Raw genomic sequence first — 14,495 nt, 5'->3', positions numbered from 1 at the left:
TCATCTATAAATACTTGACTTGTTCTAGACAAAGCTCTGATGGTTATAAGTAATAGAAATCCACTCAGATTCATTCAACTGAAAGTGGATGGGATCCTAGTCCCAGCCCTATCCTGGTAAGAGAACAATGGAAACATAGGAACTCAGGATCTGAACAAGTGGACCTCAGAAAGGTCAGGACCTGAAGCAGCCCAACACCCCTCAGTCCCTACCAGGTCTCTGAGCTCCAGGTTTAGCCCTTAATTTTAAATAGCCTCCTGATGCTCTCCAATTGCCTTCTATTGCCTTCTATTGCCTTCTATTTATTTTCTAGGTTTCTAGAGAACCACATCTTATCATCATGATATCTGCAACGCCTAGCAGAGTGCTAAGAACACAGTGGACACTTAAAAATGATTTGTTTTATTAGAGTTCATTGTGGGGTAGAACAGTGCAGATGATCAAGAAGAATTCCTTTATTCCTTCCTTTGCCCACAAAAAGATCATCGGAATTAGAAAGAGAATATCAAATGTGATCCCAAGTCTTTAACCTCACTGGCTTAGCTACTGCACATGCAGAGAAGGAAATGAATTTGACCCTTTAGTACACAAACTCCAAGTCTCCTTCCAAATCTTAGAAGGAGATGCCTCAAAGAGGCATCTAGGCCAATAGCTCTCAACCTGGAGTAACGCTCCCATGAACTATATCCTTGCTCTGATGCCATCCTCTTATCACCCATTCAGAGAAGTCTACTAGAATTAAAATAAATGACTCTTACACTATTATAGTGGTAAGCTTTATTCCGCTCTGCTTTGCAAAAGAAAAATTAGTTTCAAAACCTAAGTATTAAATTATTAGTAACTAATTATTAGTAAACATATTACAATTGGTATTGTGATTGAGAGTGGTTAATATAAGACCTTCTGCTGCCCACAGCTGAGATGACACTAATTCTATCAATAAGAATGTTTTCTGCCATTAATAACAGAAAACCCAGCTTGAATAGTCATAAACATAAGGAAACGTAATAGCTGGCGTGGTGGCTTGAAACATGCTCGTAATTCTTTGAAATTCCTCTCATCAAGGTTGGGATCTATGTCCTCTCCCCTGTGTCTAGGGTAACCATAGTGACTGACTGACCAAGAGACTACTGTGGAGATGACAGAATGTGGAGATAACAGAATATGCCATCCAAGGCTAGGTCATAAAAGCAATACAATTTCTGCTTGGTTCTCTCTGTTTGCTTACTCTTGGAATCCAGCCACCATGATTTGAGGAAGCCCAAGCAGTTTGTGGAGAGGTCCACATGACAAGGGCCATGACTCTCACATTGACTGAGCCAGCACCAACTCTCCAGCTATGTGGTGAGCCATCTAGAAGTGGATTCTCCAGCCCCTAGTTGAGCTGCTCCAGCTGATACCTCATAGAGCAGAGAAAAGCCTTCCCCACTGAGCCCAGCTGACACTGCAGATTCATGAACTAAATAATGATAACATGTCGTTTTAAGTCACTATGTTTGGGGAAGGTTTGTTACACAGCAATAGGTAATTGATATGTCTAACCTAAAAGGAAGCCCAAAGGTAGATCAGATTTCAACAGATTGATGATTGATTCAACAATTCAATTTCAGATTGATTCAACAATTCAATCATTTATTATTGACAGTTTTTCTTCCCTTTTGTCTGTTCTAGATTATGTGAACATCATCCTAAATCTAGTTCCCTCATGTTTATAGAATGGCTTCCAGGAACAATTAGACCTTCCTCTTTCTTTCTTTTTTTTTTTAACTTATTTAATTAATTGATTTATTTATGGCTGCTTTGGGCCTTTGCTGCACGCGGTCTTTCTCTAGTTGCAGCGAACGGGGGCTACTCTTTGTTGCAGTGCATGGGCTTCTCATTGCATTGGATTCTCTTGTTGTGGAGCGCGGGCTCTAGGCACACGGGCTTCAGTAGTGGTGGCTCGCAGGCTCTAGAGCACCGGCTCAGTAGTTGTGGAGCATGGGCTTAGTTGCTCCATGGCACATGACATCTTCCCAGACCAGGGCTTGAACCTGTGTACCCTTCATTGGCAGACGGATTCTTAACCACTGCACCACCAGGGAAGCCCTTGCTTAGCCCTTCTTAGTCACTATCTCCCCATCCTTCACTAGTTTCCTTTCACTGCTCTGGACCATCTCCAGATTCCACCTTCCTTCTTCACTTCCTGGACTGGCTAAAAGTAATGAGGACTCAACTTTTCTACCTGAAGTTTTCCTGCTCATCACTTTTGACATTGTGCTGACCCCTTTAAACACAGCACAACATTGTGATGGAGTTCAGCAAATATTTCATTTCCCAAAATTGAATAGGATAGTTCTGGAAAAAAAATAACTTTGTGGATTAAGTTTAGGATGTCCAGAGTAGACATCTATTCAGAGTCTGATCATGGGAACCACACCTCCTTCCACTCCAAACTTGTACTCCTAGGAGAAGCTACTATATCTTCCCATGATTTCACTCCCCTAATCAGTTGATTGGTTCATGAGAAGGCATCTCACCTGAGCAGTGTCAATCACAATCTTTCTCTAGAATCTTTTTTTTCAAACTATAGCCAGGAAAGAACAGTTAGTCTTCTTTTTAGCAATAGAAGACACTTCGGTGGCCATGTCTCCTAGGAAGAAGTCAATATATAATAAAAGAGAGTGAAGTTGATATGCTTCCAAAGGCATTAGACTTCCTGGTTCCATTCAGTCCTGAGGGAAGATGCACCCTGTTGTTCCCTTGTACATAAGCCACATCAGGTATAAACCCATAAATGGCATCCTTTGCCTAAAGTAATGCATGTTTAGTTTCTGACCCTTAAACACAAGAGACTTGATATGAGTTCTCAAAAAACTAGGTCCCTGTAAGATTCTTTGAAACTGGGTCTTCGGCATTTTCATCCCATTGTGATTTGCATACATTTTCATTTGCTTTAAGTGCTCACCTCTTAGTATTTTGTTTATGACATGGAAAAAAAAAATGGAAGGGCAGCCCCAAAATACTATTTAAATGTAAATTAATATGATTAAGGCCACAACAGCGGAGTATATATATAAATATTTTCATTGGCACGTTGAGTTGATCTTGGGCTGAACGACAATTTCAGTGTTGTGAACAAAACTTCCTATAAACAAGATGTGAGGGCTTCCCTGGTGGGGCAGTGGTTGAGAGTCCGCCTGCCGATGCAGAGGACACGGGTTCATGCCCCGGTCCAGGAAGATCTCACATGCCGCGGAGCGGCTGGGCACGTGAGCCATGGCCGCTGAGCCTGCGCGTCCGGAGCCTGTGCTCCGCAATGGGAGAGGCCACAACAGTGAGAGGCCCGCGTACCGCAAAAAAAAAAAAAAAAAAAAAAGTGAAGTGAATGGAACTTTTGTCCACCATCCCTCCATCCACTCTTTGGTTATGCTCCCTCTGGTGCAGATAATGTGTCAGAGTGTGTCTGATCCCAAGTTCTAAAAGTAGCCAATGCTCTGCAGCCACTGGATGCTGTTGCAGAAGCATCAAGATGGAGGCGATGGTGAAGAAAGAGGTTATTAAAATGATCTAAGGCCCTTTCACTTATAACTAGCACATAACCTTACTTCTCCATTCAAAGCATCAACACATCTAAGGCTCCCACAAAAGTCTCAGGATGCAAATTGCCCATTTGTGACTCCTTTTTCCCTTCCTAATCACCCACATAGAACTTTACAAAGAAGACACAGGGACTCAAGAAGCACAGTTGCCCGGGGCCATTCAGTGTACGGACAAACAGACCTACACACTGTACTATAATATAGCAGAGTGTAGCCACAAGGTTTAAAATGATAATTCTGAATCATCATCAAGTAAAACTTTGCACATAGCATAGTCTGGCTACTGAGGCAAGAAAGTGGTCAATACTTCATTTTAAAAATCCATCAACATGACTAAAATTATTTTAAAGGTTTATTGCTTCAGAAAGTATGTTCTGAATTGTCTGAAACACATTTGAAAAATGATTCGTTTTTCAATTATTCAAAAGAACCTTAGTTTTTGGGTATCGTTATTTATCCAATGGTTCAGTAAGTTAATTGTAAGCATTAGATGCCCATAACATAAAAATCCCTACTTAGCGTTGTACAGTAGGTGAAAATGAACAATCTCCCAACAATAATAAATATATTCCATTGGGATAAAAATGTTTTGCTTCACTAACCTTGACTTTTAATTTGTAAGGGAAATCTGTCTTTGGTCAAATTTCCTACAGGTAAAGATTGTTGAAAAAAATGAATTATTGTGGGCTTTGGATTTTTCTTTTATCCCCACCAATAGATCACTAAATTGTTGTTAATTGTTTGAAACAAATCATCTCCCACTTTCCTACCTTAATAGATGTAATATAATATGTAAGCCATACAGAAGAAAGGCATGTTTGCATTTCTCACTGTTCTCTCAGAACAGTGAGAGGGCCAGAGGCACTGGGTGAGAGAAGAGAGGAAGAAGAGTAGAAACTGGGGACAGAGGAATATGGGGTGGGATTCGGGGTAAAAGGAGATAGTGTGGGCCATTGTAAAGACATTTGCTTTTACTCTGAATAGACTGAGAAGCCACTGGAGGATTTGGAGTAGAGGAATGACATGAACTGATTTAACATTTATATAGATCAGCTGCTGGGTTGAGAATAGATTGTAGAGAGCAGGAGGAAAGGTGGAAGCAGAGAAACTGCTAGCTGATGAACTAGAATAGAGGTGAGGGAGATGGGTCGCTGGGACCAAGGTGGTAATAGGGCAGTAGTGAAGATGTGAGGATTAAATGATATAACACATGCACAGAAAACAGCATCATGATTGGCACAGTCAGTGCCCAGTAGACACTGGCTAGTATTAGTATTACATCATTCTGAACCCCAAGACTCATCAGTAAATGGTTGGTTGATTGAATGGCAGAGCCAGGTGAGTGATTACAAATTAGAGGGTCAATAGTAGGATTAGAAAAGGAACTTTTAATTTTTTTTTTTAACATTTCTGCATAGATCAACCAAAATGAAGTGGAATTGAATCAAATCTAAAGAGTTCATGCTCCCCCTCATTGAACTGTCTGCTTGGATTGTTTTTTAAATTACATACACACACACACACACACACACACACACACACACACACACACACGAAAAATCGAAGAATCTGTGGTCAAAATGGTTGTTGAATTGCTGCCATTGACCAGAATCCAGCCTGACCTTGCAGCACTCCTAGATATTAAAAATCCTTTCCATGGTCTTACATTTTTTGGTTTAACAACTATAAGAGGCCATGAACTCCAATATCTGAAGCAAACGTGTTAAACATCTGGGATCTGGCACGAGTTTCGCCTGTGGGATGCTTTGTTTGGGCAAACTTTTATTGAATTGAAAAATAAGTAAGGACTGAGTTTCAAAATATTCGTGTAACCTAGTAAAACTATTTCTCTGAAGCCCGAGTCAAAATACAGAGTTCTTCAAACCAACAAATAAACCTAATTTAAAATCAGGCTAGAAATCAGTTCTTAAAACACAAAGTGGTGTCTAAAGGGAATCAAGCGGACGTATCCAGAGCTCTTGCTCCAACAAGAAGACGGCTAGTCTGAATTAAGTGGATTTTTCTAGACTAAAGGCTGCAGTTCACAACCACTCGAAGAAAGTCCATGACATTTGCAGGAAGGGCACCAGTCTGCAGTTTGGGGCAAGCTCTGTCACTTAAACACAGATGATCTTGGGCAATTTACTTTACCTCTAGACTTAAGTTTCCTGTATATCCCATAAAAATTGGAAAGAACAACCACCCCATGGGTCTTAGAAATTTACAAGCATAAAAAAATAGAATAATAAGGGTGACAGAACATTTAAAAGCTCCTATAGGTACATAGGAGAAGAGGAAATATTGTAAGGAGGAAATAGAATGCAAGAGATTATTATTAGAAGATGCAAGAGATCAAACAAGCTGAACAAAGCTTTCAAAGAAGAGAAGCCAAGGGTGGTCTTCTGGAGTGTTCTTCAGGGCAGGCTTGTATTCTTTTAGTATCTCCCCGAAGTGCCCAGGGCAGCATCCACTGACTGACAGACAAACACATCCCTCTCAGCTTCCACCATCTACATCCTGACATTCTAAAGGGTGGGGTGAGGGTTACGGTTAAGGCCAACAACCTATCCCATTGTGTCTGGCAGGCAGAAGGATGGAAGTAAAGCAGGAACATGTCTTCTGAAAGGGGGACAGAAATCGTTTTTAAAACCCACCTTTCCCTTTTAAGAGGAAAAGTATTTTCAATCAACCAACCATTTACTGATGAGTCTTGGGGTTCAGAATGATGTAATACTAATACTAGCCAGTGTCTACTGGGCGCTACTCCCTGCAAAGTATTTTGTGCAGCTGAGTATCTGGAGGGGTTTTGGCCTGAATGGTGAGCTGGGAGCTGAGTTTGAGAGTAGGCATTCTGCATCCTAGAGCCAGATGAATCTGGAGTTTGTGGACTTCACGGGAAGCAGGGACAAAGAGGCAAGTTGAATGGAAGAGGAAGAATAGGGCGTGGCAGAGGACCTACTGAAACAGCAGGGATGGAGAGCTGAAATGTAAATTACTCTCTGTCCCACCCTCCACTCTCAAATCCTCAGTAAATTTTGACTCCATACACAAATGAAAACAGTGTTTGTATTAGTTTCCTAGGACTGCTGTAACAAAGTACCACAAACTGGTGGCTTAAAACAACAGAAATTTATTCTCTCCCAAGTCTGGAGGCTAGAATTCCCAAATCAAGGTTTCAGCAGGACCATGCTCTATCTGACGCTCTAGGGAAGAACCCTTCCTTGCCTCTCTCCCAGCTTCTGGTGGCTCCTGGAAATCCTTGGCATTCCTTGGCTTATAGCTACATCACTACTCTTCTGCCTCCATATTCACGTGGTCTTTTTCTCTCTGTATATCTTTGATATGTCCTCTCCTCTTCTTATAAGGACGTTAGTCATTGGATTTGGGGTTCACCTTACTCCATTGTGACCTCATCTTAATTTGATAGATTATCTGTGCAAAGACCCTATTTCCAAATAAGGCCAACTCTGATGTTCTGGACGGGTATGAATTTGCGGGGGACACTATTCAATCCACTACAGTGTTGTTGCATCATTTTTTGCGTAAAAATCAGTTTCATGTCAGAATCAACTGGCAAGGGACTGGGGGTCGGGGGACTGTGTTGGTGGTGAAATGGCCTATGAACCAAGTAAATTCAGAGAAGTTCAGAGTTTGAAGTCAGAGGTGACCACCTCCCATGAGAGTGTTCAGAAATCTGGAAAGGCTTTGGAATTCTACAGGGCATGGAATGAGGAGCTCAAAGCAATATTATCTAGATCTCATGTACCAGGAGACCACAGCTGACTTCCGGGTTATCGATGAAAGAAAGACACCTGGAAGAGGGGGAAACAAGTGGAAGAGAAGGAGGAAGAGGAAAAAAGGTGGGGAGATGAATAAGAAAGACAGACGAGTTTCTAAAGGGAGACCAAGGAAAAAGAAAGCAGGGTTAAGGAACTAATGTAAGACCTGGTATATTAAAAGTGCTCAAGATAGGGCTTCCCTGGTGGCACAGTGATTGAGAGTCTGCCTGCTAATGCAGGGGACACAGGTTCGAGGCCTGGTCTGGGAAGATCCCACATGCCGCGGAGCAACTAGGCCCGTGAGCCACAACTACTGAGCCTGCGCGTCTGGAGCCTGTGCTCCGCAACAAGAGAGGCTGCGATAGTGAGAGGCCCGCGCACTGCGATGAAGAGTGGCCCCCGCTTGCCACAACTAGAGAAAACCCTCGCACAGAAACAAAGACCCAACACAGCAAAATTAATTAATTAATTAATTAACTCCTACCCCCAACATCTTCTTTTAAAAAAAAAAGTGCTGAAGATAAGTTTGGAGAAGAAAGAAAAGGAGAAAGGGAGGGAGGAAGAGATGTGCATGGGAGGCCTCACACAGTGTCACCAAAATTGCCTCCACTGTCACCCAGAGCTGTCCGTATCGTGGTGGCTTGCTCATGACCCTGATCAATTTCAAAGACGAGAGCACCATGTGGGAACCCTTATTGCTTCTCTCTCTGTATCAGTGTTCTGTGGACTAAAGAGGTCGCAGTCCATTTTCCATCCAAGAGCCCTGAAGTCTTTTTTTCTGATAACGCATATTCTGTCTCAACTCTAATTTGAGTTGCCACATACTTGTGATCTCCTTGTGGTTTTTGCTGTCCCTCATTGTGCCACAGTTTACCTTACTGAATTCCCATGAAAGGACATGACAGTTGTCTAAATTAGTGAATGTCCTTCAGCACAGAAGGGCAAGGAGAACGCTTGTGGATTAAGCGAATAGCTTTCAGATCACTTGAGATACAGTTTAAATAGCTCAGGATTGGAAAGATTCTGTGGTTTAGGGGAAAGAGAACTACTAGGCCAGGAATCGGGAGACCTATATGTCAATCTACCACCAGGTTACCTGGAGCAAGTCAATTCCCTATTCTCAGCCTCGGAATCTTCATTATAAGGCAATTGGACCTCATGACATGATTTCTAGATCCTTTCGGTTGTCATGGTCTATATGGACGCATTATCAATAAAATCCAATTAAAATGACCTCCTTAGGACATCAACAGTGTATTGGAAAAGTGAAAATGTGGCTGGAAACCACATTCCCACTTTGTACAAAGTTGAGATGAAATGGACCTGATTTCAAGTTGAAATGAAATGAAATGAAATGAAATGAAATGAGAAGGAAACTGCTAAGAGTATGCTGAGAGAAGTGAGGCCACTTTGGTCCTTCAAGTTCCAAGAACTGTTTATAAACTGAGTCATTGCTCGGGTGAATGGCTTGGATACTTGGAATATTTGAGGTGAAGAAAGGCATGGGGCAATTGCTGCTTGCTAGGATAATAGGGAAGAAAATCACGAAGCATTTCCACATACATCATCTTATTTCTCAAAACAACAAGGAGGTATCATTAACCCCATTTCACAGATGAGGAAAGTAAGGCTCAGAGAACCCAGGCAACTTATTCCAGGTCACAGACTGATAAATGGCAGAACTGGGACCCAAACCCAGGTCTATTCAACTCCAATCCCAGTGTTCCCTCTGCATCCCCAGATTGACACTATTATACCCAGTTGTCTGAGCCAGAACAAAATTCCTGTAAAGAAGCTGAGCTGTGCATACCTCATTTTTTCATCCTCTAGTGTAAAGAACACTTTCTAGTGTAAAGGCATACTTTCAAATTGAGAGTGATGGTTATCTGGCCAGAGGCCAGAGCAAAGAACTGTTTGAGCAGGGATTCTTAAGCAGGTCAAATCCAAGAACAGAGTAGAAACTTGAAAAATATTTGTTGAGGAGTCAAGTGAGTACAGGGTTCGAGGTTAATATTTTTTCAGGTTACAGGGAAAATCTGAGGCTCAGAGAGGCCAAGTGTCTTGCCCTAGGTCAAGAGAGACCTAGAAAAGTTCTTTGTCCAGAGAGAGCTGGAAAAAGAACCAAAGATGTCTAGACTTCCAGACTAGAGATATTCCCACCGCATCACCATAACTCCTAAGGCCAATAGAATTTTTCCTATACATTTAATTAAATGCAGTATACTTTAGGGGGAAATGAATGCTAACCTCCAGCCAAAAACATTTATTTGCCTAATGGGTTAATAAGAAAATGACTCTGCTGTTTCGGAAGCTAATAGATGGCATGGTTAATGTAATTTTCAGTTTTGATATTGGTCCATGAGTCATTTTTGTTTATCTTAGCATTCTTTCCTCAGGTGTGGTATGTACTGACCATAATTACTGGGAATAGGAGCCCCGTCACTCACTCAGGAAGCAATTGACGGACTCTCAGGGAGTGGATGACTGCTTTCATGAGTGTATTTGGTCTTTTAGGTCAAAAAATGGATCCTTGGGCTTCTCATCCTCAAGGAGCCACCTCATCTGCATCCCCGGGACCACTTCTCAAAGGACCCCAGAACTCAATCTCTAGCGTCAAAATCTCTCCTCCAACACATACTTCTGACCATCTTCAGAATACCTCCACCTGGATGTGTTACAGCCGCCTCAAAGCCAGCAGATTCTACCTGTCCAAGGCTATCTAACTGTGCAGTTAAGACCTATGCACCTCCCTGTATGTAAATTATACCTCCACACAAAAATAAAAATAATAATAAATTCCCAAACCCCTCCTCCTGAGGTATTTCTCGGCTTGGTTCAGGGTGTGCCTTAGCTCCGTAAGCCTCCACACCCAGTAAATCAGCAAGACCTATTGATTCCATCTACTACAGTTCTCCTGAGTCTTTCCCCTTCTCTCCATTTTCTCTTGTCATCATATTCACTTGAATGACCCTGACCCCCTACTTTGTGCCAGGTGCTATGCTAGCCCTTAAGCCTATAGTGATGAGCAACGTGTAAATGGTGTTTTGAAGGAGTTTGCAGTTTAGAACTCTGCACGGTAATCACAACCACAGGAACACAGGTAACAGGAGTGTTTCTTTCTACACAGGAGTAGAGGGCGGAGTTGGCAGTGTGGTTGCAGGGTTTCAGGGATGGGTCTGGAAAGCTCAGAGAGGAGCTGATCTCTGAGGGGAATACTGACAGATGAAGAGGCATCTGGCAAGTGGACGAAGAGAAGCGCTGCCAGTGAGAGGAGTTCTAGCAGGAGCAGCTGAAGGGAATATACAAGCCTTTCAGGTTAGGGGAGAGGGGTGTTGTTTGTTTGAGAATTTGTTATGAAGGAGGGGAAAGTGATTGGAGATGGAACTGGAGAAAAAGGCAAGAACCAGAACATGGAAGGCTTTGTCAGCCACGTTCAGGAGTTTGAACTTTACCCCATGGGCAGAGGCGGGGCTGGGGGTCAGTAAAGACTTTTAAGCAAGGAACTAGTCAGCCTTCTCTTCAGAAAGATCAACTTAGAGGTAATGATCTTTTATGTGAACAACCTGCAGTATTCTGCTTGATTCCCATTTCTCCCATCTCCATACACCACTTCCAAAGTGATCTTCCTAAAAATAAGACAACGTCCCTTTCCTAATTAAAAAGCAAAGCAGGGGCTTCCCTGGTGGCGCAGTGGTTGAGAGTCCGCCTGCCGATGCAGGGGACACGGGTTCGTTCCCCGGTCCGGGAAGATCCCACATGCCGCGAAGCGGCTGGGCCCGTGAGCCGTGGCCGCTGGGCCTGCGCGTCCGGAGCCTGTGCTCTGCAACGGGAGAGGCCACTGCAGTGAGAGGCCCACATACCGCAAAAAAAAAAACAAAAAAAAAAAACAAAAAAAAGCAAAACAAAATAAAATACAAACCCTACCATAGTTCCCCCCATAGCAGACAGTAGAAATTCCCAAACTCTAAGGAAAATTATTACTGGAGACGTTGATAGTTGTTCTGGGGAAAAAAACATTTCCCTTCCAAATAAGTTTGATTCACCTATATACAAAAATTAACCAGGTTTCCTTTTCATTGTAGGACTTCTCAGAGGCTTTAATTTTCTAATATCAATTGTGAATCTTTCAAAAAGGGACTCATAATTCAGATTCCCCAATCTAGTAAACAAGCGAACTCCTCAGTCTTGGAGCACTGGTTAGCATCTCGCTGGGCTAGTGTTCTGTGAAATTCTGGTCTCTACAATAAAGTACAAACTCATTTAGATGAATAGGGCCATCAATAATGTAAAGAATTCCATTGCTCCCTTCCGTACACACACCCTTGAATCCTCTGCTCCAACCACATTGGTCTTCTCAGTGTCCTTTCCTTCCTATGCTTGAGGACTTCACGGTCATCCTTTAAGTCGCAACTAAATCCCAATTCACTGTGAAAAAGGGGTGTACGGGTGAAGGTTGCAAAGATATAGGTGGATCTGCGGAAAGGTTACTGTCCATAAAACCACAGTATGTTCTATTAGGGAATAGTTTGGATGAATAATTCTATAATCTGTGAATTTACGAAAAGTGCTAGCCTACATTTTACAAAGAAAGTTAAGGGTGATTTGTTACTGGCAGAGAAACCCTGGTCTTTAGAGACCGTGCACGGTCCTGAGTTTAAACGGACTCCAGTTTTCCCCAGACTCTGCTCCAGATTACACGAAGACTATAGGCACCACGTCAAGCTGCTAGATGCCACGATGGACTAGGGACAGAGAGTATTGGAAAGATTTTTTAAAGTGCATTTCTGGTAATGAGTGGGGGTAGCCTGGCTCCTGACGAAGGGGTGTTGGAATGAAGGAAGTCGAGCCTGGAAAGGAGAGACTGCAGGTCAGAAGGGACTCTGAGAGTGAGTCCTCAGGAAGAACAGCCACAGGGAAGACCCAGGGTCAGATCACTGGATAAAGATTCTTTCTTTTTTGAGCAGGAATGACAGGAGAAAAATGAGAAAAGGGAAGTCGTGTCTTTGCTCAGGAAGGGGTGTTCTGGAGACTGGAGAGAGGTTCTGTGTGCTCGGGAAAGAAGAGCAGAGGAGGTGGAGGGAGAAGGGATCAAAATGTATCCATAGTCTTGTACTTTGCCCCTCAGACCCAGCTGTGCTTTCACTGGACAGGACCCGACCACCAACTCGCAACTTTGGGATGGAGATCAGGCAGTAGGGGTCAGGGGACAGTGCAGAAAAGGAAAGAAGAGAGAGAATAAAGGGAAGAAATGAGAGGAGGAAGAGGAGGAGAATGAAGGAGGCTCCTAACCCCAAGCCCACAAGCTTACTCAGAAGTAAAGCAAGGAAACCGAGTTCACATTCCCGAGGAGGAACAAGAGAAGCTCCATCTCTATCCTCGTCCTCTTCTTTCGCACCTCAGCCTTCAGCAGGTTGTTGAGGAATCAACAAAGGAATGGAGTGGGGCTAAGTGAAGTCTGGTGAAAATTAAGAACCAGAGTAGCCTTGAGGCAATCTCCCAAGATGGAAGCTTGCAGCTGGAGGGAGGGAGTGTGAAGAGCAGAATATTTATTAGCTGAGTATTTGCAGAGTACTGGCTCAGTATTAGCTGGAGGAAGCAACATCCTTTCCTTCCAGAGCCTGGCCCTTCTCTACAGCTGCTCCAAATGAGGCAACCAGCTCCTTTTCCACTTGTCTTATTGTCACAAAATTCTTGCAGTACACCTGGGAGCTCTTCGCCACCTACTTGAGAAAAGTCCTGGCTTTTATGATGGAAAGTGATGCCAAGAGTTTTAAAAGTTGTACTGAGGGCCCTAAGAGGTTATACATTGAAAGTTCCAACAACAAAAGCAGGAAGCAAGAGGGCCTAGCTCTCCCCCAGTGTGCATAGATTCTGAGCTGAAAGGATTCTCTTGACTAACCGCGGTTTTACTGAAAAAAGTCAATTATGATTTCAATAGTGCCTTTGCACTTAAAAATGCTGCCTTTGCAGCAGTGTTATTGGCCCACATATCTGCTTTTCCGAAAGACTGGGAAAATGCTGTGTGGAAATGCTAAGCTTGGGGTGGACATCTCTGTGGGGGTCTTTTTTAAAGTGGAACTGGAAGAAAATGAAACAAAATAAGACAACACAAAATTGTAAGACTACAGAATCACTGTAAAGAGCTAAGTTATTTGCGAATACCACAGCTTGGTTTCAATAACTTTTTTTTTTTGGTAAAATTTTTAAGAGCAGAGGATGGAGGACATTAACAAATATAAGAGCAATCGATGCTCCTCTTTATGGACAAATTATAAGTGGTTGGTACATTAAAGCTCAGAAGAACTCAAGGCATGTGTTTGAAGTCCAGTAGCTACCTTGTGATAGAAGCCAGTTCTGCAACATCAAATGCATTCTCAGTAGAAAGTAGGAGAGCAAGAATTGGAAAAGAGGCTACGTAGAAACCAAAACAATCCTCCCCAAACAAAAACTACTTTCATGGCATCCAGCTATCCAATGACTCTCTGGTAGCCCTAAGTCAGCATTAAATTAAAAACATCAAATCTTGATAAATAGGTATCATAAGGACCTTGGTGTTTGCATCCATGCACAGTTTACTCCTACATTCATCTTACATTATTGCTCAAGAATACTCCAAATTCCTGAAAAAAGTGTTGCTAGTCGCTGCCTGTCAACATGTCGTTACCTCTTTGAGAGAACACCAACAATGACAATATAATCGATCTGTGTTGACACCTATTTTCTTAGCCTAATGGTCTGTTTCACTGATGGATGCTGGTGAAGATTCAGTGCTAGGAAGCATTAGCAAGTCAAAGATTCTAATTGGATGCTGCCACTTCCCCTGCCTCCCCACCCCCGGCAAAAAAAAAACTACCAAAGTGATAAATCTTGCCTCAGTGCACTCCTTTTTGTCCTGAAACTTCTTGATTATTTTTTTTAAAAACATCTCTTAGTTACTTATGTTAGGGATTCTAATGAAGCTATCAGCCATCTGCTAAGTAAAGGCACTAAGAAAATTGAGAACAAAAATATCAACAAGAAAGAACAATCTGTGTATCTCTATGATAGTTGATGAGCATTGGCCAATTTCAAAATAATGAAGAGCTTTACTAAATGTTTGCTTTTCTTTTTCCATAGAGATTAAAACATTGCATTT

Source organism: Pseudorca crassidens, chromosome 1 (assembly GCF_039906515.1).
Source record: "Pseudorca crassidens isolate mPseCra1 chromosome 1, mPseCra1.hap1, whole genome shotgun sequence".
NCBI classification, from domain to species: Eukaryota; Metazoa; Chordata; class Mammalia; order Artiodactyla; family Delphinidae; genus Pseudorca; species Pseudorca crassidens.
This window is presented reverse-complemented; position numbering follows the sequence as displayed.